Source organism: Alligator sinensis, unplaced genomic scaffold (assembly GCF_000455745.1).
Source record: "Alligator sinensis unplaced genomic scaffold, ASM45574v1 scaffold243_1, whole genome shotgun sequence".
NCBI lineage: Eukaryota > Metazoa > Chordata > Crocodylia > Alligatoridae > Alligator > Alligator sinensis.
Window position 1 is genome coordinate 2,412,678 of NW_005841841.1, and position 25,580 is coordinate 2,438,257.

Genomic DNA, 25,580 nt, shown 5'->3' on the forward strand with positions numbered 1-25,580 from the left:
CAATTTTAAAGCAATGATTCAGAGCAGAAGAGCATGTCTTCTCAGCACACTGACCACCACAGTCAGGCCACCCTAACACTACAGCAATCTTCTCTACCTTCACATTTGAATGCTGGGATAAATTGAATTTTTTTATTCTCCTCTTCCATACCCTCCATGGAATTGGCTAAGTTATCTGAAGGATGGCCTGTGTTAATGGGACCTGTCACAATAGCTCCTCTAATCTGCCAAATCAGAAATAAAACTCATGCCGAAGCAACACATTTTAAAATCTGAAACTTCTGGAAGTGATCAGGATGATCACAAACCTTAACTCCCTACTTCTTTAACCACTCACCATTTACCATTTGGGAGAGGTACACTGAAAACCCAATGATGGGCATCTAGAAATAAACTTACTCAGAAAAAAATATTCAAAAGAAAAATAAGAATATATTAGCATACATTTTAAAAGGTTCATAAAAAAATTGCTAGAATCAGCAGGCATAATAGTATACAGAGAACATACAATACTTCAGACTACTTGAGAGAAAGAAGGGGGTTGCTAAAGCATGAATATGATTAAGCCATTGCTGCAAAGGGAGTGAAATGTAGTGAGTTAATATTTTTTCTATATGTTTCATAAAAAACACAAATGTTTTCCTTTAATCAGCTGAAATCCTAATTGTGTATTGAGGGGCAAATCCTACCCTTTTCCATTGGCAAGGATGGTCCCAAAGATAGTGAAACTGGTGCATTTCCACTGTGGGGCAAGATGTGGGTGCTCACAGAATGAGGTTAGTACTTTTCCTACACTGTGGAGCCCGAAGTCTTGAATGTTCTTTTACAGAAAGGATGTGGGGCTAGAATGGAGTGGAGTAGCACCAGTGGATTGGACAGTTTTTGGATCTACCAGCCATCTTCTCCCATGGAATAGAGGCTTTAACATCAAAGGGTCTATTCCGGTACTTAGGCTAGAGCAACAGCTGTAAGGTGACTCCACATCAGCTCTGAATCTGAATGGAAAAGTTCCCTCCTGGATTGATACAGCTGAAAAATAACACATAAGGAGATACTTCACTGTTCTCTTCGTCCATCATTACAGCTTATGGGGGCAAGATGAGGAGCACTTTCAGCTTTCGCTGAAAATTATAGAAGAGCAAGGTGCTCAGTGGCTCACAGGATCAGGAACTTCATGCCCTTGCTCTTTCCTGGTGCTCTGACGGTGACGGCATATGAAATTATGGCTCCTGCTGCTACCGCTATCCTGCTTCTTTATGTCATCCACCTACACACGCTCACATATTCTCTCTCTCACTCTCTCTCATCATTTATTCATTCAATTTATTTATTTATATAGGTCATTTTTAGTAGTAGATTTACAAATAATCAAGGATGTTAAAAGAGCAAACCAGCAAGAAAGTTGAGGAAAGGTTCAACAGCTTTTACATAATGGCAAGGAGAAACTCAACCCCGGGAACCCCTCCCCCCCCGCCAAAAAAACCCAAACCCATCCAGGGGGCTGTTCCAGATTTTCAAATTATCTCTTCTCTTCTTCATCAGAGTTTGACTACATCATAAATAATTTCACATTACCAACTCTGACAAATGAGGACTACACAGAGGTGAAGCACTGGGAGTCTAGAATTGTTTCTGTCCATGCTTAGCTATTTGAGCACATATTGTTTGTATGTTCATATATGATCTAGCGATGATTAAGTTTACTCTGCAGAATGAAGTGTAGTGTATGTCAACCTTAAACCAGGTTACTTAGGTACTGGAAGCAGATTAGCTACGGCAACACAATGATATGTATGGGCTAATTTACCCTTCTTCTCAGGAGGATAAATGTAGAGTTCTGTGCTGTTCAGATTTGACAGCTATCACTAGTCAAGCTAGTTTGGGCATTTCTACACCACAAAGTAGACCTATAAGGCTGATTTTTTAATTTACATCCTCTTCTTCAATATTGAACATGTAGAGCTATTTTATTTCAAGCCAAGCTCTTGGCACTTTGTACTTGGTCTAAAGCAGAAGCCACAGAATTTCCCTGTATTTCAAAAGACCATTATCTTCCTAGATGTATTAAAGGCTTTTAAATTCAGAATTTAGCAGTCATTTGAAAATGTAACATCTGAATCACACATACAAATGAGGTGTGCCTGGCTTTGCTGAAAGATTTTTAGGCTGCTTTTTTTAACTGTCCTTTACACCAGTCTTCCAGCAGCTTGCCTAACTAGTTTTCACTTGCTTTTATCTTTTCAGCCTTGTAAGTGATGACCATCTATGGATTGTTCCTTCTTTTTATATTAAATTGTAGCCAGTATTTCATCTTGCTTCCTATAATTTGTCCACAGCTCCAATATTCTTCCCTTCCCTTCCCCTTATGACAAACTTCCTCTTCTATGTCAAGGTACCTGTATTTTTGGCAGGTACCTTTTCAAAAGCATGAGTTACTATAAACAGAATATAACATAGGCTGCGGAACAGCGTGGGCCACCCAGGCCATGGCCCAACCAACTTTTAGCATATTAATTTAGCTAGCTATGCAGTTAAAAAAATAGCTATATAGTTTTAACCAGAACGAGAATTGCGCATTTGTGGGTTATATAAAACATGCTAGAAATTCATCGGGCCATGGCCCAGGTGGCCCACCCTATTCCACGGCCTATGGAATATCAGGCTTTTTACCCACATCTTCACATCTGAGAGACCGATGGCCCTGTTCAGACAGAGTCCTTTTGAGAACAGCTGTTTGGATTTGAGAAAGGGTATCAGCACATTTTGCCATTAAGAGGCCAAGTGGTTCCTACAAGAGGGAGAAAGAACTCAGTTGAAGAGGGATCTGTAGGAAGAAAGTGGATTGTTGTGGGAGACAGGGGGCTGGGAGGAAAAAATGTTGCTTATGTTATGTTCTGAGTTTTTATGTTTGAAAAATAAAAACAACCTGAAGGAAGGGCCTGAACAGTATGATACCAGTAATGGGTGTGCAGGCTCCATTACTGCTTCTGAAGTAAATTAGCTCCAGCATTCATTCATTTTTTTGCTGCTTCTAGTGGTTCTTAATGCACTACAGTTTCTTAAATGTCACTGTGTCCCCCTTGGTGCTCTTGTTCCTTGAGTTGGTTCCTAACTAGGTCTAATACATCAGTTTTCTTTCCTTATTATCTGAAATGGCACTAACCCTGTCCAATTTCTCCTCAGATGTCCTTTTAAAGAAAAAAAAAGCTGCTTAGGCTGAAACTGTGAGAAATTGATTTATGCCAGTCTTGTCCATTTGCAGGCTATCAGTTACTGCCCGGAAGCTACCAATGGTCCTGACTCATGCACAGTACTATATAAAAATGTTAATACTGTAGTTCAATGGATGGGCAAAGTAATATTAGCAGCCCATACTCTTGCCTACACTGGAGATATATAGTCTCTCTCTGCCATGCATGTATACAACACCTATCATAGTTGAGGCCAAGTCTCGGGTGGATCCACTAGCCCTTCTTATATAACAAATAATAAGTAATAGTAAGTTGTAAGACTCTGGCGGACAAGCTTTGCCTGAGGCAAAATGAAAGGAGAGTTCTGAGTGAAGTCTCAGCCCTTTTTCAAAATCTGATCATTTGTCTTCGGTTTTATTGTTTTTATTACCATATTTTACCTGATTTTGATCTGCGTTGCACAAAGCTCTGTAGGTCTATGGGAGAGGTGCTCAACCTTTTTAGACTCAAGGTACCCCTCAGAAAATGTCATCCCTTAGCTTTCACTCATTTCTTGACTACAGAAAATGAATAGAGCAAGTCATCTCTTGCAAAGACCTGAGAAAGCCCACAGCAGGCCGAAATGTTTTTGATACTATGGATTCCTATTTAGAATCTGTAAGTTTACCTTGTGAATCATGTGTAAGTATTTGCATATCTAACAGTGCTAATACTGTGTAGCACCCTTAAAAGATCTCATCACACCCTGGTTGAGAATCATTGGGTGCATCTACACTTCTAATTAATGCAAAGCAATAAACTCTGGCATATACTGATATGTGCCAAAGTTTATTGCTCCCAGGCGCTACATTTACATGTGTGCCTGGGACTGCAGCATGCTGAGCAGGGTCAGAGCAGCCCCAGCTGGCAGGCAACCTAGAGGATCAGCCTGTTATCCTGGGGCTGCTCTGACTCAAGCTCAACATGCTGTGGAGGGGCTGGCTGGGTCACGAGGACGCTTCAGTGGAGCAAGCAGCCCCATCAGGATCTACATGTGTGTTGTGGTACAGTAAATAACACCACCGCAGGATAGCATTTGTATTTACAAGGACAAACCTATGGTGGTGTTTATTAGTTTACTGTGAACTAATAGGGCCACACATACAGATGTGGAGACTTTACTGTGGAGCTAATTAGGCAACTCCACAGTTAACATCTCATGAAGATATTCCCACTGAGTCCTAAAACTATAGAACAGGAACCTACTACACCTTGAGATTCAATAGTAGATCAGTGAGACAAAATTCTCATCAAGGTAATCTAATCTGGACCACAGGATGAATCTGATCCCCTGACAGATTCTAAAATGATAAAAGGCAGTTTAAAACCAGAGGACAACACACAGTGGAAGCAGGTAGAGTTGTAGGTAGAGGATGGGAGTCACGTATATTTAACTAAGTCAGTTTCTAAACTAGTTCAGTAAAATCAGTAAGACTGTTGTGTGCAGACAAGGCATATTATTAAAAAAAAAATCTAAATTGAAATGGGAAACAGTTGTGTCATGCACTACAAAAAAAAAAAAGCTGAAGTACTGCTGAATTGCATGCTGGTTTCTAAAAATACCAGGTTGCAATGGATTAAGTAGAAGTGAGTTAATAGGTGTTATACTGCATTCTGAAGGCTGCTTAAAATTAGCTGTGAATGTTCTTTTGCTTGTCCTAAATATGCTGAAGAAGATACCATAATTTTGTGCATATGTCTCAGTTATACTTTGCCACATTTCAGAGTACCAAACAAAGCCTAGTTCTGTGAGCGGTAGAGTGAGGGAGATTGCTTTTCTATTGCTTTTCTTTTCAATCACGTTCTCAAGCCTGCAGGTAAAAAAAAATGCAATAAGTGCTTTATAGAGGGGAAGCTCAATCATTTTCTCAGATGATTTATTCAGTTTGTGTATTCTAGCAGTGTAGTGACAACACTATTTTTCAGATGCACATCATTCTCTGTAAAACAAATGAGTAAACAATAAAGAAATTGAGTTAACAGTTCTCCTGCTAGTTCTCAGCTTGAAGCTGAAAGTTATTGTTTAAAATATAGCAAAATTCTATTTCTAATTTTGCACTCTACCATTGGGAAAAGGGTACTCATTTTCAAACGGTCTGAAAACTTGGAGAAAGCTGTATCAGGTCTCAATCAGTCACTTTTCTTTACATCCAAAAGGGCTAGGAACCTTTTTCTTTTTGAAAGAGAATTTAAACTGCAGAAGCTGATGGGCCAGCAACTAGATACATAAGCTGTGTTTGTGCTACGCAAATTTCCAGACCACCAGTGGGCTAGATTCTGATTGCTCTCTCGCAAGTGTGCAGTAGGCAAAGAACAAGTTGCACTCTTTCTGCACAAAAGGCAACAAGAATGTTGGTGCAAGGAGAAAGGTCTCAGTATTTCTAGTAGAGCTAAACACCCTAAATAGAGGCAAAGCCATTATCCCACCTTCAGGTGATATTCTAGATTTGGCACTTGTTGACATTCTGCTTATCTTTCTTCTCCATCAACAGAATTGTTTACAGTACCTCTCTACCTCCTCAGCATCCCTTCAATGGCGATTTCATAGTTACCTGAATCCAAGATGACTTCAAATTTAAGATGGCCCTCCAATAATTAGATTCTACACATGGAAAATTATAATTTTTTTTATAACTTTGCAGTGTAGGATCTAATTCTTGGAGGGTCATCTTAAATTTGTCTCCCACACTGTTCTGGCAGAGAAAGCAGCAGCAGGGGACAAAGGGCCAGACCCCTTCCTGCCTGCCTCTCTGCCCCTTGCTGCCCCATGCCAGTACCTGTCCTCCACCCCCTGCAGTCCCTATCGCCTGCACCCTCCTGCCTCTTATCTCCTGGGCAGCTCTGCTCTGGTTCCCTCTAAGCCCCATGTGGTAGTGGGCAGGGGAGGGCAGGTGATGTGGTATCTTCATGTTCCTCCCAAACTGCACATCATGGATCTCCCCTGTGCACACTCCCCACTGTGTACTCTTCCTGTGTTCCTCCCACTGCCATAGGAGCCACCTACCCCAGGGCAGGCAGCAGCTTATCTCCAACTTTGGACCTGGGCCCAGGGTGAAAGCCAGAGCTCAGCTGCTGCCTACCCTAGGCCGGTATTCAAATCTAAGACAAAGCTTCCCCACCCACCCCCATATTGACAGGAAGGAAGAAACCTCATTTTGGATCCGAGTAAATACAGAGAAAGCTGTATTGGGTCTCCTGCAATGGCTATTAATGGCTCTTTACTGTCCTTCAGTTATACCCATCCTTTCATTAACAAATCCAAGGAGTTTACCAGCAATCTTTTGCTCAAGTTTTCAGCCATGTAACTAAACATGAAACCAGCTGTTAAATATTTAAGGTCTATTCTGTTCTAGAATCCTTTCTGTCTGTAGCTTATATTGTGGGGTTCTTTTTGCATAGGCAAAGTTTAGATAATGTTTAACCTATTTGTCATAAACCTTGTGTGAAAGAGGTAATTTACTGTTTAAAACATATTGCTAGTCCTGGAAATGATATGAAACAAAAATTCTCCTAAACAGCAGCTCAAGCTGGAAACATGTATAAAGAGAACTGCTAGGGACTAGGGGGAGGGGGAAAAGCTTGAGGATGGTGGTTCAGGCTTAATTCTGAATATCCTTGCATTTGAGGGTCTAGATCACAGTTTTAGCTTTATTTGAAAGTATCTGTGGATTTACAAAGAACGTTCAATACGGATGGGTACTAAAATTTAGCTGTCTTTAAAAAAAGAGCCTCAGAATGAGTGTTTGCACTGTTTGCAGTGTGTTAGCCAGCAGCCGTTAACTACAATGAAGGAATCTATTGCTAACTTTAGGACAGAATACCTCACAGCTGCGGTCCTTCTTTCACTGTGTATGACTAATCAGATCTATTTTCTCTAATATTTCCTTTCCCCCTATCTCTTGAGGTGTTTCTACAGCTATATTCTCTTCTCCAGGAGCACTTTCATGTTGAAATATATGTTCACTTTGCATTTTTTTAGTACTTTTTTCTCAAATACTGTGAATAGTACAAAGGGGTAGACAGGGAGAAACCATGGAGTTATGGATGATATTGTCAACTTCTTCAAGGCATTGACTGAACACTGCAATTCATCACATTGCTGCCATGAGCGAGATCAAGGGCTCTTTTTTTCCTTTGTTAGCCTTTCAAAAATGTAGGGCCTAGAAATGATCTGACTGTTTTGATCCTGCTTCAGAAATACTTGTCAAAATGGAGATCATATTGCTTTACCAATGAAAATACAGTGACTAAGATGGTAAATTTAGTTGTAATTACTTGGAGCCCTTTTGGAAGCTCTAGTTCCAGTTTTGTACATACAAACTGATTTAGAAGTATAGTGGATATTTACTTTGTTAGCAAACCAATATCAAATAGAAGCTCAGAGGAATGTGAATATATATATGGTCAGTATTCAAAACAATCCAATTTGCATTATCATAGGAGAAGAGGCTTTTGTAAATTCACAGATAAAATCAAAGATTCTATTTTCTGACTTGAAGAATGTTTCTTTTCTTAACTTTTTCAAAACATGTAACTAGAACTGTAGTATACTTTACTACACTGCACAAGAGATTCTCTATATCACAATACTACCCATTTTTACAAGGCATCAGTGACTGCTAGAGAATTTTTACTGTTACTATTTTTTTTTTTACAGTTCCAAAAGCAAGTGTCTCCCAAATCTGGTAACATTAACAAAATTTAAAGAAAACAGAACCCAGATATTTAAGAGATTTAATTAACTTTGGCTCCCTTGGTTCCTCTTTTAGCGATAGAAAAATTCACAAGAGACCTAAAACAATCCACCACTTCTGCAAAAAATGCTCTGCTGCAGGTACAAACATCATATACATTTGACAAACCAGTGGTTTGTGACACAGAGCAATGATTTTTCAAAGGGCAATGTAGTCAGAATTAAAAACATGCCATAATACATTAGCAATTTGTTCTACTATTTTACCTTTTGATTACCAGTTCATCCATACATTTTAATCAGAGTGCATTGTGACCATAAAGAAAAAAATTCTGATGCTGATGATTGTTATGATGGGAAAACTTCAATATTTGCATAATGTACAATGATTTTTAAAGGCGTGCATGTATATATTTTAATTTTATAAAATACAAATTCAAAGTTTCATAAACCAATCCATATTACTTAGCATTACAAGAACTGGCCTCATGCATGAAAACTGATCCATACATTCTTTGACTTACTTCCTCCTGAAAGCATGAAAGATATAACTTTTATTACCTGTAATTTATACAGGCACTCAGACATTACAGTGCTAAACAGTATGGCAGCATCTATAAGTAAAACAAATGACCAACAAGACCTCCTTGCCTTGTATAGTACTTTTGTGTTATTTACATGCTGCTCTTAGAATGGTGCTTTGGTGGCAAATGTAGAAAGTGTGTGCGTGATGAAACACTGCTGTGTGGTAGGAGAGACTGACAGTACATCTGCTGTACACAGACAGTGACTGACCAAGCTTTTAAATATAATTGGAAGGGACATTTACAAAGCAAATGTAATTGAAATTTGTAAAGAAAGGAGTAGAGTCAGTTTCACTGACTTGGCTAAAACCTTTACAAGGTGGTTCCAGGGGGTGATAAACTTTTAACTCTTCAAGATAGACTGAGTTTCCAAGGGGTCTTACCTATTACCCCAGCTTAAACCACTTTGATGAGCAGAATAAACTCTACTGGCAAAAAGACTTTTGTCCAGTATAAGTTCAGCTATATAATTTTGTTGTTGTTGTAGCCATCTTGGTTGGGGCAAGGGGAGGAGAATCATGCTCCTGACACAGGTATAATGGCACAGATTTTGTGTGTTGTTTCTTACCTGCTGTAACAAATTTCCTTCCAATTATTAATATAAATGAACTCTGAATGGGCTTTCATTGCAAGATCACTGAAAACTATCAAATTAAGAACAGGCATTTTTGTCAAATTACAGGAGAAAGTTGTTAATTTGCATTTAACAGTTCTGGAAACCCTGATATAACAGGTATTTAGATATCTAAAAGTCTTTCCTTCTTCATTTAGTAAATATGTCTGTGGTCTTCTTTTGATAATTCTTCTGCCATGCCTTGATGGGAGAATTTATAAATAAGTTAAACAAGAGCAGATTCAGGACCATATAAACCAAGCTAGAGATGCACTGATACATTGGTCTGATATTGGATCGGTACCAATATAAACAAAATTGGCTGTATTGGAAATTGGCCCGATGGGGCCGATAATTGGGCCGATAAAGTCCCGTTGTGCATGCAGTCCCAGCGCAGCACTCAGGCAGTGAGGAGCAGAGCCCCGCAACATGGAGAGCTGCCTCCAGCTAGCAAGTCCACTGTGGTGAAAGGGGAGGGGAAAGGGGAGGGATGTGGGGGGGTGGGGAAGATCAACCCCCGCCTGCAGTGAGGAAGGGGACAGGGGCAGGGGCAGGTGCTGCCCAGCTGCGGTGGGGTGGGGCACAGGACAGCCCCATGGCTTGTGGCAGGGGGTGGCTCCCACCTCTGTATGCACCCCAGGAAGGCACAGTGTGGGGGAGCATGTGCCCCCAGATCTGCGCGTGGCAAGGCAGGTGGGCTGCAGCTGTGGGCTGGAGCTGGGGCTTCACAGGGCTGGTTTTGCCGAGGGCTGAGCTCGGGGCGGGGGCTACAGGGGGGGCTGCAGCCATCTGAAATTTTGCTGTAGTGCCACTCCCAGTGCCACCGCATGCCCGGTGCAGCCCCAGCTCTTCCTGGCATGTGGGGGGAGGCGGGGATTGAGCCGGGAAGAGTCAGGGCTGCGCCAGGCACACAGCAGCAGCAGCAGCAGCAGCAGCATTGGGAGTGGTGCTATGGTGAAATTTGGGGTGGCTGCAGCCCCCTCCGTAGCCCCTGCCCTGAGCCCAGGCCCCAGTAAGAAGAGCCCGGCACAGCCCTGGCTCCAGCCTGCAGCTGCAGCCCACCTGCCCTGCCCCACGCAGATCTGGGGGCACATGCCCCCCGTGCCCTCCTAGAGTGTGCACAGCAATGGGAGCCCCCATCCCCATGAGCCACAGGTGTGTCCCATGCCCTGCCTTGGTTGGGCAGCACCTGCCCCTGCTCCTATCCCCTCCCTCACTGCAGGGTGGGGGTTGATCTACCCCCCCCACTCCCCTTTCCTCCCCCCTCCCCTTCCACCACAATGGACTTACCAGCTGTATCAGAAATCGGATCGGTATCGGCTGATATGCCTCCTTAAAAATTGGATATCAGTATCAGCCCCAAAAATCTCTATCGGTTCAACCCTAAACCAAGCTTATATTTATTCCACCAGTACTTCTTGGGGTTATATCTGTTGTGATCACATGCACAGTATACCACTCATTTAGAGTCCATATATATGATACCAAAGTCCTTGTAGCCAGTGGACTGGCTTCAGCCTAGTTCACCTTAACTGTCCCTTTCTTATATCGGTTTCTTTTAGCCTCAGGCTCGTAGTCCCCGAATCAATCAATCCTCCCAGAGTAAAGAAGAAGGTTGCCTTTCTCTCCCACAGGTAAGTTCCCTCTGCGGCTCCAAGCAGCAACTTTCACTCCTGCAAGCTGCTGTCAGTGATATTCTGCGCCTCTGCGTAGATTTTCGCAACCCTGCTTGGCTGCTCTTTTCCTCCATTCCCTTCCGGGGATGGAGCTTACTGACAGCAATCTTTTAACTGCTTCATGCTCTTTCTTCATTTCCGGTCAATAATTAAACTTTCCTTTCAGGTGCGGGGAGTTCCCAGTGGTGAGACACAGCCTGATGATGTCATTGCTCTGGCACCCCGCATCTTGAATTTTGGTAAGTATTCACAGAACATCCTTTGTAACAGGTTGGAGCTTGTCTCCCTGTTACACCTGCAATAAACTAGCAGACACTTTGTAATACAAAAAAGAGCTGTACTACTTATCTCAGACTTAAAAAAAACCTGTATCAATTTAATACACTTGATGTTGCATAGCTCCAAGGAAATTTGGTCCTGGTCCTGTTATTTTTAGCTAGAAAGTCTCCTATTGATTTTTAATGGCAGTTTGCCTGTTTAAAACCTTCATCATTGTGGTCTCAGTTTAAAATTAGAAATCATGTACTGTTTTGGTTTAGGTCTTCTTCTCTAATTTATCATGATCATATTTTATATTTATCCTCATTCTGTGTGGGTATATAAATATATTTTATAGCCAATAGCATAAATTTTAGGATGAAGGCACATTGTGCTTTTGTTAGTATACTTGGCTAAATCCCATCCACCCCTTTTACATAGATTTTGTACATCTTCTGAGGGATCATACGTGTTAGATGACTCTGATTTAAGATAGTGTTAAGTTCTAACCCTCCTTCCCCCTCCACATTAGAAGTGCTACCTACCTCAGAAGTTCAAAAATTGACCCTCCAAAAATCATGACTAGCTCCGAAATGATGATTTTCTTCTTTAGGATATTATGTACTTTTATTTTTTGTCTATATTTTTAATTTGTATCCCCCCCATACCCAACCCCAATGTATATGTGTAACAATTAGTCTTGCTAACTCTCCCAATGTCTTAATTACACAGATTTGTGTAACATGCTGCCTGATGATGTCTGGAGACCCACATATTTGAACCAACCGACTCTGTGGCCTATCCAAGCCTTTCCATCCCACATCCTACATCCCACCTCACCAACCACATATCAGGTTTTCTCACCCTAGTTCCATATCCACCCTCAGCCCTACCTCAGCTTTTCCTGAAGTTCTAGGCAATGGTATAACAAGCCAAGTTTGTACTTAGGGCAAACCCTGTTGGAAATCTGGAGGGGGAGGGTTCATTCAGGTTCTGAGAGCTGGAGTGAGCGAGCACAGGGTCAAAGACCCAAGGATGGAGGGGGGGTGCAGTTCCAAGACATGAGGGGGTGGCCCAAGGGGCAGCAGCCTTACTAGGAACTTCGAAACCATCCCATCTGAGGTGCTGCTGCACCTGCTCTGCCCACCCTGGTTCTGTGGGTCTTAAAACAACAACAGCTGGGAACTGTTTTGAAGTTCCTGGCATGGCAGAGCACAGACTTTGCAGGAGTGGAGGATGATTCTGGTGGTACTCCTAACTTAGCACCCAGGGTGGGTGCCCCTCTTGCCCACCCCTAATTATGCTACTTGTACCAGGCAAACTTTCCCAGGCTTGGGGGGCTGTAATAGCACCAATATTTACTACCTTGCCTCTCCAGGCCTCTGGGAGAGAGGACTTCAGATAAAGGGATCTTTCACCCCCTTTCCTTTTTCTCAGACGTGGTGTTGCAGAAATAGTGAAAGAAGAGGGGGAGAAGCGTGATCTTCTCATGTACTTCACATATGAGAAGAACATCCTGAGCTGTTTTGATAATGGCATCCAGAGCTTCTATTTCTCCAGGGAGTCAAGAGGTATTTGGGGTGGTAGAACAAAGAGAAGAGCTCTGCCTTACTCCTGCATCAGTTCTGACTGGCTACTCACTCGCAGAAAGAGGCAGAAAAGTGGGAAAGGCAACCAATAAGAAGATATTAGAAGCTCTGAGCAAGGCTGAAAAATTGGTGAAGGCTGAAGGTTGTGACCTCACCACAGGACTGACTTCAGCAGGTGCATAAATCACACAAGGATCACCAGAGTGGATGACCCTGCTGTAGATTCACTTCTCACCATCCACTTCTTTAAAAATATAGATCCAGATCCTGTACTGTTAATGTCAACAAACTTTGCCATTGATCTAAAAAAGGTGTAGGATCGACTCTGTACATTTTAAACGTACCTCCTCCATTTTGACAATACATAAATAGCTTTCCTTCATGCAGACACAGTGCAACAAGTCCTTACAAACTCAATTTCTTCACTGCTGCAACCAACTGGCTGCAAAATGAATATAATATGTTTCCCACACCCATAAATATAATTTCAGTTTTCCATTTTTATCTGCTTAAGCATACTTCATTTAATCAAAAGAAGCAAATAAAACCCACAGTATGTTTACAGTTATATAAAAGTAATGGAAAACTACAAACTAGGAACCCAACTTGGCACCCACTGAATTAACTTGTAAAACTCTTGTTGACTTCTCAAGAGCAGGATCTAGCTAAATTGGTGAGCAGTATCACTGCCAGTGCCCTGAAGGAGACCACCAAGACTAGGATCACCAGGATGCTATCCAACAAGGATCTGGCCATGTTCCTGAGCAGGTTCAAGCAAGACAGTGGGAACTTTGCCTTGCTGTGGAGCTGAACCAACAATGCGACATGGTGCCTTGGGAAGCACCTTAGTTGCTGCTGGACAGGGTGCAAAGAGCAGCAGCAGCTGGGGATCTTGCTGTTCCCAGCCCCAACCTGCAATCAGATCATTGTCATATCCCATGTCAGGACCTACCTAGAATGGTTCCTGAAGTATGCTGTGTGGGAAAAATACATCAATGTCCTAAAGTCAAAATCTGACCAGGGTGAATTCTTTGAGGTCACCTCAAAGTGAGATGCCAGCAACCACTTCATGCCCTACAGAAGCTTCATGTGCTACACAGACTGGCACTTTATCCACCAAGCCCGTCTCAACTGCTTCCCACTCAATGATGCATCTGCTATGGACAGTGAGTCAAGAGGTGCTGGAGGTGTGGGTTTGAGAGTAAGACCCTGCTCCGTGTCCTGTGTGGCTGCAAGCCCAACAGGAGAGCATGGCAACTATGTCACAATGCTGTACAAGACTTGCTGGTTAAGGCCATCTTGGAGTCAGGACAGCAGCTATGAATCATGATGGCTCAGGTTGCGACAACCAGGAGTGCTGAAACATTGGTATAATGGACAAAGACAATAAAAAGTTCCTGATGAGTGATGTGACTATCCTGTTTGAGAACTGATACCCGAGGGAGAAGTGTTATGATGTCCCAGTGCAGACGCTGATCGTTGGGGCACTTGGAGCATGACCTGAGCAATGAGAGTGTCCCACAAGCCTGCAGAGTACCCCACCACTACATGAAACTGATGTGGCACTTTATGGCATCTGATACCATCCAATGGTCAGGGGACATTTACATCAAGCACATCATAGGCTATCGCCAATATGAAGACAGCTGCCTGAGACCACTGGCCAGAAGTGAGGCAGAGGGACAGACTGAACCCTTCCCACACATGCCATTGACTGTGGCAGGCCTGTGCCCCACTCACCGTACCACCTGCATCCATCTGGCCAGTCTGCAGGGACTGGCATCATACGGTCGGAAGAGGGACTGCAGATTGGTCCAGCCTCTTAAATCTCCCAAGATAAAAGGAACTCACCGACTGCATCTAGGGGCAGAGTAAAGGAGGAGGCACCAGGTGTGCCCCTGAAAGCCTTCCTCACACTCAAAACAGATCCAGTGCAATGGCAGCAGTGCTGGTTGCCGGGCAGCATGGGTGTTCAGACTGCAGCAGGGAAAACCTTGTGGCATCTGAGCACTTACTTACCTGCATCATTGGAGCTAGAGACCTGTCCTGGGGCAGGGAGCTCTGGTGAGCCAGAGGACAACATGAAGGACCAGACACTTGAGGGAAAGGACCCAGGTATCAGTGAGGGAGCAGCCACAGAGGGACTTAGGGGTACGGATCTAACTGTGACCCCACCCACACAAAACCTTGCCAGTAGATACACCCAAGGCAGCTGGGATGGGACCTGGGCAGCCAAAGGGGCATCAGTGGGACTGTAATATATCAGGGTCCCAGGGATAGCTATAATGGCCCCTGGTGGCTCTGAGACCATGCCCTGCTTCGCTCCTAGGGTGCCTTCCTGTCTCTCCTGCCATCCCTTGGTGTTATTTATAATATATAGGGAGGCTGCCCACAGGCTTTCATGAGGCCTCAGTCCCACTGGGCCCCTCCAGACACTGCCTGTGCCCAGGCCCCTTGTTGGGCTTCACTGGTAACTGTGCCACTGAAGGCACCTCAAGCCTTAAGGGCTAATTTTGTGGTTCCAAATCCTTCCCTTTACCACACCCAATGCCTTGTAGTTATTATAGAAATGTTGTTCCTTCTGTTGGGGCTCTGGCCTCCTTGGTTTCTGCCCCTTTAATCTAGCTACACCTTCTAGCATGGGCCCACTGTGTTGGACCTGGCTTTGAGACACTTGCTTCAGTCTGTCCCTTCCAGTCACCGGGCCCCTGGCCCCTGTCTGCTGGGTCCCTGGCCCCAGTGTGGCTGCACCCTCTCTGGCACCAGGCCCTGGCCTATGTGTGGCTGCACCCTCTCTCTCTGCCCACCCTGGGCTCGATAACTGCTTGAGCCTTGAGCCTGCCCCTAGCAGGGCTCAAGGTAGTCAAGTGCTCCCTGGGCACTAATGAGGGCTCCATACCTCCCCCTCCAGCCTCATTCTAAACCTCTGGTTTGAAAAACAACATAACATAAGCCCCTGGGCTATAACATCATAACAAAGTAGCAGCCCTCTGTCCCTTTAAGAAGGCAAACCTTTACCCCTAGCACAGAGTGCCTCGCAGCCAGGGTACCTTGCAAGTTCCCTGAGCCTCCCTGTTCCTGTAGGCAGCAGTCAGCCCAGTATCCCTGGGTGGCTCTCCTGGGTGGAAGCTCCTTCCTTCCCCCATAGTAGCCAGGGAGAGATTTCCCCAAGGCAGCCTCAGCCATGGGCTTATAAACTCCCAGGGCCCTGCCTACATCTAGTCAGGTGGCTGTCTGAGCTGGCTGCTAATTGCCTCATTAGCCCTGTTGCCCTGGCAACCGGCAGCTACCTAGCCTGCAGAGCTTCCTGGCTGACTGCTTTTATCTTAAAGTAACAGGAGCCCCAGTTTCTCTGTTACAGGGACCCATCCAAGGGAAGAACCCACCTGGAAGCCCGTTGATTTGTGCCACTGTGATTGGGCAGTTGTGGGCCCAAAATTCCCTACCAGGCAAGCTTCAGGACCCCAGCTGATCCAGAGCATCAGTCCCCATGTGACCAACCCACAAAGCGAGGGGTCAAATAAATCATGCCATACCTGGTACAGAGCACTGAGGAAAAGCACCTAGTACAGTGAGCATCATTGCCCTGCTCACCTCTACCACCTATATGATTTCAGCTTGAGTCTAGTTAAGCTATCAGTTTGCTGGTCAGGCACACTATAACTACATTTCTGCCCAGAACCAAAAGCAGGCCTTCTGTGGGAGCAGACAATACCTGTGATACCATTGAAACTGAGCCAGACCACCCAAGTGGAAAGGGGTGAGGTGTAGGGGAGGAGGAGCCTTACAGAGGAAGCACCAGCCGAGGTGCCCAGGATCACAGAAAAACACTGGACAAAACCTTCTGGTAGAAACTCAGGTAACATCAAGTTGTGGCAGGTGAGTTGACCCAAGTGCAGCATACCCAAGCAGGCAGGGCACGCTGGTGGCAGTGCTACAAGCGTGCGCCTGCCACACTGACAGATACTTCTAATGCCGTTGACTATGCCCCACCCAAGCACTAGATACTAAGACCATTGTCTAAGTAAGTCTTGACACCTTACAACTGAACCCATGCGGTTACCATACACAGGGTCTTACCTCTTTTCCTACCATAGTATGGCATTGAAACCTCTTAACTCACTGTGCCTGAGTCTAACGGAGGCTGAATGGCTAACTGCAGGTTTCCCTTGATTTGTGCTGTACATGTGTTCCCAGAGAATGGTGCATAAATAGAATTCTCATCAAGTGAACCCACTTTACAATATAACAAATAGGGATAGGTTCCCATGGTGGTGAGGAAGGGAGGGAGGCTGGGACTAGGGAAGGGGCAGGGATGCCACTCCCAGGGCTGCACAAGGCAGGAAAGCAGAGGGAACAGAGTAGCACTCACCCCAGCCTCGGCTGCAGTGGCCTGGGAGCAACTGGTGCCAGCTGCTTGCAGCTGCTGGGCTGCACCATGCTTCGCCTGTCTCCACCCACCTCTGCTCCTGGGCTGGTCCAGTGGCTGCAGGAAGCTGGTGCCAGCTGCTCCTGGGGCTGCTGCAGCTAGGACTGGGGTGAGTGGGGCCACAGCCCTTTCCCCTCCCCCCACAGACTTACCTGTTGGAGGGGGCAGGGAGCAGGGCACCTATGCTGATTGCATAACTGTGAATTTACCTCACATATAACGAATTATGGATCTAAAAATGCTCATTGCGTAAGAGTGAAGTCACATATACAGAACCCAAATAAATCAAGGGAAACCTGTACATATCTTAGACTGTTAACATACATCATCTACCCATTTGCCATGTATCTGTTGTGTGTAGGGTCCCATATTATCTTACCACGCTACAAAACCATACAAATAACTATGATTTTTAACATTTTCCAATAAAGGTTTAAATCTGTTTCTACTGCTTTCTTGTTATACTGCTCAGTTGCAGTGTTCCATTAAAGCTGAGGCTACTTTTGTTGCTAGTGTTTGAAGAATTGGCTGACAGCCTATGTAGCAACACAGGATTTGATATACCAGATCAGACAAATGGTTCATCTAGTTCGGTACAGGGACTTGAACAACGGAAGAAAACCTTTAGTGCCTGTAGGGGCAATTTCTTCCTAACTCTCTGTCAGTTAGCTGGCTTACGCCCTGGACATATGAGTTTATATTCCCTTTCAAAATGTGCTTAATATAATTATAAATTTGTTTCATATAAATGTGCAATTCAAAACATCTTATTAAGCTCTTGGCCTCGATGCATTATGGACAGGAGCTTCACAGCTGAATCATGGAATTATTTTCTTTTCATATGTTTTATATGCCTTGCCCTTTCAATACTATTGAATATGTTTAACTTCCTTGGCTATGAGAAATGATAAATAGAAGTGTCCAAGTCACTTTTCTTGTACTATCTAGTATGCTGTATATTTTTATTATATACCTTCTTACTCACCTCCTCTCTAAACTATGGTCCACAATTTTTTTTAGCATTCTTTACATGTCTTTCTATATGTTTTAATTATTCTTGTCTGAACCACATCTGTATCTGCTATATCTTTTCATACAGACAGGGAAGTGAGAATTGAATGTGCTATTCTAGGTGAGTGGTACCACCTATTTACATGTGTGTTATAATATATTGGCCACTGTATTTTCTTACCCATTCTTTATACATCCTGCTTTTCTTTTTATTGTTGTTATAACCACGGCATGTAGATTTTTATTGAACTGTCCATGATGACATCTCCTTTTTTCCTAAGATATTAGTTAAATTTGGAAGCCAGAAATTGTTCCAACTTCACTTTTATCCTGTCCAGCACGCATCAATGCCCATTTACCACTCTTTAATAAGATGTTAAGAGAAACTTCACAGCTTCCTTTTAGGCTTGATTATCCTTAATAGTCTTATATCACCTACAGATGTTTCACATTTTTCAGATCATCAGAACTAGATTAGACAATCCAGGGGCAAGCCTGCAGCCTTGGCTATCATGGGTCATAAATAAGCTGCAAAAAACTTTGTTTAATGCTCTTGGAAAATATAAATAAAGTTGTCAGTTGCCTTCTTCCATTGTTACCCTATGCAAATAACCCTCTTAGGATTGTACCTGTAATTGAATCTAAAGAAAATATCAACGTATCCTGTTCTAGTTTTCCAAGGGATGTCTCTGACACTGTGGGCACATCCACATGTTTATTAATGAACCGTGATTACGGCACAATAAGTTTAGTACCTGTAATGACAGGAAGCTTGTACACATGATGAAAATAGCCCATTTTTAGGGTTTAATTGCATCACATTTTACACATATGAGGGTTTTTTACAATTTAAATGAGTTTGTTATGTTGCAAAATAAACCACACCCGGATGTATTTTAGTTTGCATCAATGCAATTTGCAATGATATAGCCATTGATCTGTCACGTGCACATGGTAATTCACTGAATGATGTGTAAGAAGCCCCTTTGTCCACCAGATCTTGCTACAATTTTTGTTTAATGAGCCCTTTTGTCCACCAGATGTTGCTTCAATTTGAAGGTATTTGTGTGTAGTGGGTATTTTTGGACACCAGCCCAACCTGACATGAATCAATTTTCTGCTCACCTGCACAGACCCCTTCACCCGCCCCACATGGCCCTGGCCAGGGGTCCTGCCTGGGCTGTGCTGCCCCTGGCTCCCCAAGGGAGGCCTTGATTGCCAGTGGCACTGTCAGCCCATAATCTGACCCTGGTTCATGCAAGGAATTAATAACCACTTGGCCGCCTAACGTAGGCACCCAGGAGTGGTTTCATTTGCCATTCAAAGCAAATGGTAGGTGCCCAGCCCTAGGACTCCCCAGGTCCAGGGAGGCAAAGGGTGTTGGGCAAGGCTGGGTGTCGGGCTCCTGTCAGGGGTTCCCTCTGTCACTCCTCACCCACAGCCACCTCAGCCCCAACAGTGCCCATCACTCGTGGTCTGCCAGCATGGGCAGGGTAGGATGGGGATTTACCAGGTTTACCAGTTTACCCACCCCTCTACGGGTCTCTCTGTTGATTTGACAATGAGGAGAACAAAGCCAGGCACCTTGGCTTGAGTATCTGCTAATCGCCAGCATAGAAAGAAACCTGTGCCTGTCAAGCTTATGCAAATCCTTCCCCTTGCCCTGTACACACATGGAACTTGAAGTAAAGCAAATAGAAAATCTTTATTTACATAATTAAACATAATTGATATATTAAGCATAATTTACATAATTTAAAAAACCAGAAAACATTTACAAGGTAATGATAAGCAATAAACAATAATCAACAACTTTTATAACATATAAGCAATAATAATTTCTAAGTTTCTGAGCCTGAGTGCTCTTCTCTCCCCCTTGGCCAGGAATGCATCCTGCTGCAGTGCCTAGATATGAGGTGGCCACTGGCAAGATGTACCTGTCTGGCAATCTCACACAGACACACCGTGCAGCTGTTGATGGCACTAACGATTCTATCTGTCTGGCATCATTAACAGCCTGCCTATCTGGCCTGCGTCTGCTCACTGGCAGCATACCAAGTGGAGCTGAAAATCAAGAAATGCAGGAAATAGAGTCTTATTTGAGAGCTCTGCACTCAGCAAATCTTGTGAGCGAATAAGAAGCAGTTGGGCAAAAATGACGGAGAAGGGTTTGTCTGGCCTTGAGGGGTTGCAGGCCCTGAGTGGCTGCAAACTATTGCTCAGCACAGCCTCCTTGCTGTGCATTGCCCCGCACCTCCCTGAACTGCCCACTAACTCATGGGGTCCTTAAAGTAGTGTCCTATGCCAACCCAATCCCCCCTGCCCTTTGCCTTATATCCCAGCCTAATTGCAGGTGTCATTTCAGGTGACAGTTGATTTAAATGGTCCCCAGGGATTCACATACCGGGTGTGGAGGTGGAGGTCACCGATCTGTCCTCCTTGGAGGAATCCGCAGGTGCCGTTACTGGTACCCTGCCACTATCTTCCTTGCTTGAGTCAGCTCGAGTTGTAGCCAGGGTCGGTGCAGTCTCTGGAGCAGAGGATGGCACAAGGACCTCTGTCTGTCTCCATTCAGGGTGTTCGAGTACCTCCATTAGTGGATGGAGGTACCTATAATGTGACATGTTAGACACTGGGGTACCCTGCCACTGTGCTCTTGCAACATCTCTGCAGAAAGCAGCCTGCAAATCTTGGCCTTGATCTGGCGCTTGGCTGCCATCTTGTTGTGCCCCCACTCAGCAAATCTCCTGGATACATCAAGGTATATGTGCCAGTTCAGCTGTGGGCTTTTGACGAACTGGCACAATACTTCAGGGTCCCCTAGCACCCTCACCAGACTCTTGGTTTCTGCATAGGACCAAGTGGTCCTAGTCCTACATAAACCGGGTGGCTGCCTGGGACCTGGACAGAAAGGGAGTCCAAAAATGGTAATTTAAAAATTATTATCATTATCTCTGGTGAAGAGGGGGCCGATACTAAAAGTTTGCCCAGGGCCACCAGGAGTCTAGATACGGTGCTGCCTATGCCCCGGTCTGTTCTCTTCTCTTCCCAGTGTCAGATATCTTGGATCAATAAGGGGTACCTGGGGATCTATGCCCTCAATTTATAAGTCTTGAGGTGGCCGGGTCCACAAAAGTTCACCCCCTCAACCCTCTTTTTGGTGCACAAAGTTTAAACACCAGACATGCTGCTCCCATGCTGGCAAAATTGTATCTTATGGGCATACTTGTTCTGGACAGTTTTTTTGCAATTTTTGGTGTCACAATATCTGCAAGGTGTAGCTAATCAATGAGCCATGTACTGATGGCTAGGCCCATGATGGGTGCCCACATGGTCCCTTTTGGGGTATGACACAACAGTGAGCTACCCACCAGTGACCCATGTGTTAAGACCCTGGCCCCTGCTCACAGTTTCTTACATAGCCGGTAAGGGAATGAATACTGACAGAAACTGACCTGCTAATCATATACCAGGCACCCTTAACACTCAAGCAGGCTCACAGAAAGCTGCTTGCCTGTTTTATGGAAAAATGGCTAGTGAATAAATGGTGCTGGGGGACAATTATGCTGTGCTCAGTATAATGGCTCAAATAAAGAACTGATTATTTGGCTGGGATTATGGCTGCAAATTATTTTTGGGCCACACAACACCAGGGGAATCTCCTGGACATCCCTGGCCAAAGTCTTGTCCATCATAAAGCGCATCTTGGCAGTGCCAGGCTTTCAACTGACAGCCCTCCCATGCCATTAATTAGGTTGGCAGATTTATTCATGCCATTAATTTAGCATAGCCAAGGTGAGACAGGTGGTAAGAGTGCTGCTGATGTGAAGGTGGCCCCGGTCACAGCCTTGACACCCACAGCAGGTGCCAGCAGCCACCCACAGATGGCAGTGAGTGGGAGCAGGGTCACCCATGGGTCCTGCTGGCTTCAGATAGCCCTGGGAAACCACTACCACCTGCAGGGAGCCTTGTTCCCGCCCCTTGCCCCTGAACCTGGCCCTGGACTGGCCGGAGGGGAGGAGGTATACGCTGCCTACCCTGGATGCCAGCGGCCTGCATGCCTGCCTGGGCTGTGCTGCCTCTGGCACCCCAGGCGGCCCACGATTGGCAGGGGAACCTGGGCCCAGGCCCCATGAGCCCATGAGTTAATCTGACTCTGGCATGGAATTAATAACCGCTTTGCTGCTTTAAGTGGGCTGCTGAGCACTGTTTCAATTGCCACTGAAAGCAGTATGGGGTTGTCCAATTCCAGGATTGCAGGTTCTAGTATGCAGGCATCATAATAATTTTTTCTGGTGTGCAGATTTCCCCCACCCCAATCCTCCCTCCTGCACCCAACCAAGGCAAACACATTTCATGGTTCACCCTGATGACTGAGGCTTCAGGTACAAGCCAGACCCGAGGCTTGTGCCTAGCTCAATGCAAGGGAAGGGACAGGTGTTGTCCCAGATGTTAGGAGGGTCGGTTGGTCAGTCTGTCAGTTGGTTGGGCAGGGGCTGCCAGGAGCAGTGTCTGGGTCACTGAGGTTGGCAAAGGTTTTTTTCCTCACTGCGACTCCCCAGAACCACCCTCACCAATGGCACCAAGCCATTCAGAACATGCTGCTCAGTGGCTCAATGAGAACTTGCATCAGTTGCAAAAAATAACTTAGCAGAGCATAGCTCCCCAGACTTTGCCAGGAGCCAGCTGCCATGAGGAACCACTGCTCCCCTACACCACTAAAACATCCCTTTTCAACTTGCTGTGGCTGAATTTTTCCCCCCCAACACCATTTATTCGCTCACTGGTTTTACATAAACCCAACAAGCTGTGTTCTCTAAGCCTGTAGGACCATTAAGCATGGCCACTTTATGCATAGTGGGTCAGTTTTGTCTGCATTCATTTGCTCACTGGCTATATTAGTGCTAAATGAAGATTGGATTAGGATGGTATTATGGGGCAAGGTTGGCATTATGGGGGAAGATACTTTCCATCTGTAATCACATCCCAAAAGGCAGTTCCTTTTTCAAGCACATATACTTAGTACAGTGGTTGGGGTCGGGAGGCTGTCAGCTGACAGCTTGCCGCGGCCAAGTAGCGCTTTGGTCAGGGGAAGACTACTCAGCAGTTCAGACCATATGCTGCTGGTAGTGATGTCTTGACACATGGGGAAAATGCAGACAGGGATCTTTTGGGGTGCAGCGACGATGGAGCAGGGTTTCCCCCATGGTTATTGTTGGCCGGTCAGTCAGGCAGGAGTCCCCAGGAGCAGTGTCTGGGTCAATGTGTCACAGACAGCAATGAGTGGGAGTGGGTCACCCATGGGTCCTGCTGCCAGCAGATAGTGCCAGGAAGCCACCTCCTGCAGGAAGCCCTGCACCTGGCCCTGGCCCTGGCCCTAAACTGGCCAGAGGGCAGGAGGTGCGCACTGCCTGGCCTGGATGGCAGCAGCCAACATGCCTGCCTGGGTGTCTTGACACATGGGAAACTGCTGTTGTGCCATGCCCAGACAGGGATTTAGGGGGGTGCAAGGGTAGCGGAGCAGGGCTTCCCCAAGGTTGCTGTGTCATGCTTTTCATAAAGAAGCCTCAACTTGCTGGGCAAGAGACCTGTCAAGCACAAGGTGCCCATAGCCCACACAACTCAAGGCTTGCCAAAGTTTATTTCCTAACCATCTAAAACATCCCTTTTTGGTTGACTGTGATGTAATTGTCCCCCAATGCCACTCTCAGGTTTTACAGAAACCCAACAAGAGGTGTTCTGTTAGCCCAAATGAGTGTTAAGGGCGCCCAATTCATGAATAGCAGAGGTTTCAAATAGGAATCCAGAGCAGTGGGCTTTTGGAGGCCTCACAACAGAAAAACCACTTGATTTTGTTACCCTAGACTAGGGGCAGGCAATTATTTTGGGCAGAGGGCCGCTTACTGAGTTTTGGCAAGCCATCGAGGGCCAAATATAGGCAGCCCAGGGCAGATAAATATTAATTTTCTAAATTTTTTAGGGGCCCTGCGGGCCAGATAGAATGGCCTGGCAGGCCGCATTCAGCCCCCAGGCCACATTTTGCCCACCCCTGCCCTAGACAGAGGAAAAAAAGAACTGGCCTTTCTCCGAGAGGTGCTGTGAGCCCAGCCAGGGTGCCACCAGTCTGGAAAGGTTGAGAACCACTGTCATAGACTAAATCAAAGAGGCACCACTGGGCAATTAATGCTCCCAGCACCATCTGCCACCAAATTTCCAAGCTCCTTGCGCAGGGATCTGGCCCATAGACTGGATTAGGCCCACAGACCCACCTGGCACCACTCAACCTGCCCCTGGTGCCAAAAGGTTGGACCCCACAGTGCAAGTCCTACGTACATATGTACACCTTTTTGGGTGTACGAGTGAAGCATGCTGCCAACTTCAACCCAGAAAGAAGTGTGCTCCACGCATCAGCAGTTTGTTGAACACTGCTGTACTAGCAGTGCCAGGGGTCAAATCCCAGACCCCACAGGCAGAAGGAAAGGCACAAATGTACTGAGGGGCTGTGGGCAACGAATGACAATGAAAAATCAGGGTGGAGCTGGGGTGTGCCCAGGACATGGCATGTTGGTATTGTACCCTTGGAAAACAAGAGCAAGGAGGGTTGGAACTTTCTTTAGGTTCAGTGACAGCTGCAATGCTAACAGGCTCTCTTCAGCCTCCCTCAGTGCCCTGCAGTCTTCACCTGAAGCCCCCAGCTAGCTCAGCCCTAGCTGGGGAAAATTAGGCTGTCTCCTACTAGGGCAGCAGTTCCTGATCTGTGGTACGGGTGCCACCAGTGGTACACAGACAACCTGTCACTGGCACACGCTAACAGATTTATTATAATTACTTTAGAGAACAAAAATTGGCCAGTGGTACTTAAGGTTGTATCATTTCAAATTAGTAGCGCACAATCTGTCAAGGGTTTGGGAACCACTGTGCTAGGACATAGGCAAACAAGGTTCTTTGGGTAAATGCGATATCTTTATTAGAGCAACTCAACGGTTAGAAGAAATTGATCTCTGCAAGCTTTCGGGCACAAACACCCTTCTTCTTACCACGGGACACCCTCCCAAAGCCACTGATCATCTGCAAGCAACAGGGAAGCACCCCCAAAGCCTCCGTACCAGCAACAACTGCACTGCACTGCACCGCACCGCACCCCTGTCACAGCTGCTGCCTCCCCCACCCAGCTCCCCCACCTCTTTTAGATGCAGCCAGCGTGCATGCGCACCCGGAGCCTCTCCCGATTGCAGCTAACGCGCACGCGCAACCTCAGCTTCTCCTGACAGCCGCTGCCAACGCTGGCTGTCCCGCCCCGCGCTGAACTCTAGCTGTAGCCCTGCCCCCACAGGCCCTGGGCAGCTCACCGGAAGGGTTTCCTTTCCGGTCCGCTCCGCTGTTCACTTCCGGTTCGGTGCCCCCAACATGGCGGCGGTCCCTGCGCGCAGCGGGCACTGAGCTCGGCGGAGGCGTCACTGTGCCGCCTGGCCGGCCCCTCCCCCCGGCGGCGACGGT

General features: G+C 45.7%; 1 long non-coding RNA gene across 2 annotated transcripts in view; it reads left to right on the plus strand.

Annotated features, from left to right (window-relative positions):
* Nucleotides 1-17,171, plus strand: part of LOC102371436 — an 84,808-nt gene extending 67,637 nt beyond the window's left edge. The window contains exons 5-8 of one of the 2 annotated variants that reach the window (XR_003094257.1): nucleotides 10,683-10,754; nucleotides 10,963-11,035; nucleotides 11,787-11,908; nucleotides 12,492-17,171. This is a non-coding gene — a long non-coding RNA (uncharacterized LOC102371436). The remainder of the gene's footprint in view (nucleotides 1-10,682; nucleotides 10,755-10,962; nucleotides 11,036-11,786; nucleotides 11,909-12,491) is intronic. The other variant, XR_003094259.1, reaches the window with a different exon arrangement.
* Nucleotides 17,172-25,580: the final 8,409 nt, after the last annotated feature.